The sequence below is a fragment of the Marmota marmota genome, unplaced genomic scaffold (assembly GCF_001458135.2).
Source record: "Marmota marmota marmota unplaced genomic scaffold, marMar, whole genome shotgun sequence".
Classification (NCBI taxonomy): domain Eukaryota; kingdom Metazoa; phylum Chordata; class Mammalia; order Rodentia; family Sciuridae; genus Marmota; species Marmota marmota.
The window spans coordinates 6,140-9,608 of NW_026000244.1; positions in this window are offsets into that span (position 1 = coordinate 6,140).

Here is a 3,469-nt window from a genome sequence, read left to right on the forward strand (position 1 = left end):
AAGATTCAATGTTTAGCCATAAGCAGATATCACTTTGAGTATTTCTTCAAAGATCCTTTATACAGTTATTTTACTTGATACTTACTTCCACTTTCTCCTTTCCAAATTGATCCAGTTGTTCTTTTAAATGATTAGTTTCATTAATTCCAAATATTTGTTTTCCAGCATGAGATGATGTTTGTCATTCTGAGCTTGAAGGGTTTTTTTTTTAATAATATCATAAAATGGGGTTTGGATATTAATAACTCCATCTTTTTATCATCATTCTTGTTCTGAAAGTCATGTGATTGATCTTCACACAGTGTGGTTTCACTTTGTACTTTACATACCTTCTCTCTAGAAGCTTCCTGCTTTTTGAAGTGTGCATTCCTTTTTCTTTGTTCATTTTGATAGCTGTGTTCCATCCCCTTCAGTTGGCACTGTTTTTGTTTTAGGTGTCTATTTACCTGTTCTGTAGCCAAAGTCATAACTCTCAGAGTATTCCTTGTCTGACAAAGCTTGTTTTCTAGGCCACTTGTTTTGTCAGACTTTGGAACCTGTTGGAAAGGAATGCACTACTAACTTTTAGGATAGATGCGTCAGTATTCTTTTCTTCCTGTGAACTAAAGTCCTTATATCTTGCTCTATGGAAAGAAAGTTCTGGATTTCTTTTTGATTTCTGACTTTCACCATGATGGTGTGGAGCAGCACCAGGTCTGGAAGGGTGTGATTTGAATTCTGTTTCTGATCTTTCTGTGCTTTTTTACTCTCCAATGTGTAATTTTGCACTGTATTCTCAGCTTTCCATATATCCAACTGTTCATTATCTGGGAACATTTCTGTGTTTCCTCATTCAGTTTGTGTGTCCTTGGAAGGTTATCATTCTTTTCTGTTAAAATTTCAGTATTCTCAAAGCACTTATTTTCCTGGTTCTGATATTTTATTGTGTCCATTCCCAGTCTCCTCATAGAGATTTCATCCTTCTTCCTGTAATATTTATACAATAGCTTGTTCTCTGTCCCATCATTATTAGAAATCTCAATAAAAGCAAGGATATTTTTAGGTAGCACTCAAAAAATTATATTTCATACTTTCTTCTGAAATTAAAGAATAACCTGTAAATTTATATGGTGAAAGAGTTTCAATAAATAGATATTCCACTGAAGAAAAAAAAAAACTTCTGAGCTTATAGAGATAAGAATTTCTAAGAGATAGGGATGCATCTCAGTGGGGAGCATCCTGGTACCAACAAACAAACAAAGAAACAAAACACATAGAGACAGACACACACAAAAACAATCAAAAAAATGGACAAAAGAAGAGAGCAGGTACTTCAAAGAAGGAGAAGAAGAAGAAGAAGAAGAAGAAGAAGAAGAAGAAGAAGAAGAAAAAGAAGAAGGAGAAAAGAGGAGGAGGAGGAGGAAGTAGTTAATAATAACAAAAAAATGGTCAACATTTCTAGTAATTAGAGAAATGCAAATTAAAACTACACTGAGATTTTATCTCATTCCACTCAGAATGATAAATATAAAAAATGCAAGTAACAATAAATGTTGGTGAGGATGTGGCGAAAAGATTCACTCATACATTGCACCAATCAATCACTCAGGAAAGCAGTATAGAGATTCCTCAGAGAACTTGGAATGGAAAAACCATTTGACCCAGTTATTCTGCTTCTCAGTGTATACCCAAAGGATACTATAGTGGCACAGCCACATTAGTACTTAGAGCAGCTATTCACAAAAGCTAAACTATGGAACCAACCTAGGTCCTCCCTTCAACAGATGAATAGATAAAGAAAATGTGTCATATGTACACAATGGACTCAACTATGAAGAAGAATAAAGTTATGGCATTTGCTGGTACAAGGATAAAACTGTAGACTATCATGATAAGTGATATAAGCCAGTTCCCAAAATTCAAAGGCTAATTTTTCTCCTTAGCATGTGGATGCTAACACACATAAGGGTGGGGGAGAGAAGAAAAGAACTTTGTTCGATTAGACAAAAGGGAATAAAGGGCTGAGAGGGTATGGGAAAGACAGTACAATAAATCAGACATCACATCCCTATGTTCACACATGAATACATGACCTGCAAAACTCCACATCATTTTGGATCACAGGAATGGGATCCTACATAGAATTTCAAATCACCTCTATTGTTATGAATACCTAAAAAAATTTTAAAAAATAATAATTTACTATTTCTTATATTGATCCAGGTTTTAGGATTATATTCTTTACACTTTAAATAGTTAAAAAAAAAACAAATATTTTATTATGTACCTATCTGTTGAGATGGCTTCAGTGGCAAAAAAATTAATTAAGAATAAGTTTGCAGTCTGACACCTCATGAATTTGACCATCGTATAGTAAGAGCTTTAGCTCTACATCTATTGAGACACAAAAAAGTTCCCCAAGGTCTTTAACTAAACATATTCTTCACATATTCTTTTTTCTAACATTTTGTATCCAGGTATGAGAATTGCATCCATTGATAAATGATATATCTAGGAATGGCACTAACCACATGTATGGATATCAATGAACAATGTATCACTATTCTGAAAAGGAAGGCAAGGCTAAAAACAGGCAAGTTGCAAGATTTTCTCCAAGTGTTTTGCCTCTGCTTCTGGTGCTCATCCACCAAGCCAGTTATTTCTGTCCTGTGAATGGATAAACATCAAATAAGGTTTGCATGTCACAATATGAATGGTAAATAAGGCAAAATGTGCAAGGCTATACTCAGAAAATCCTGAGATTGCTACTCAGTGGCATTTGTTTCATCTCAGTGAAGTTTGAAACATGAGTAAATATATAATAGAGGAAATAAACTGACTTTATTGATTAGGAATAAATACTTACCAGTAATTTATTTCTAAGAACATATTATAGTATGCCATTGATTCCAAAGGTGTTTTATACGTTTGTTTCTCTTCTCAAAAGTTAGAAAATGATATTCAAAACCAGGGATTTTGCTGGCCACACTTTTCCTACTTACTTAACAATGGGAGTAATAACATACATGTACACAACAAGGGAGTGAAGTCACTTCTCCAAACTAGAAGATCTATTATTAGAAGCAAGGGTTTTGGGATCATAGAAAAATCATCTATTCCTATATTTTCTCTTGATGAGGCTACTCTGAAAGTCATCATGGGACTGCTGCAGATAAATAAAGTTGAATTAAGAACATTATTTAATTCAATAAGACAAAAAATTCCATCATCATCCCCAAAATATGTATACTATGATTATAAATATATGGTTTTAAAACCCTCTATACTTTTCCATGATGGATAGGATTACTGTTTAAAATACATTACACACACACACACACACACACTCATTTGAAAACAGAGGAAAATAATTCAGGAAACTATTTCTTTTTTGTACATGTCTATCTCTTTTTGTTTGCAAAGACATTTTACTGAAATTCCATATTGTAAATTCTGGTGTTCTGTTCTCACAGATATTGTGGGTTTAGTT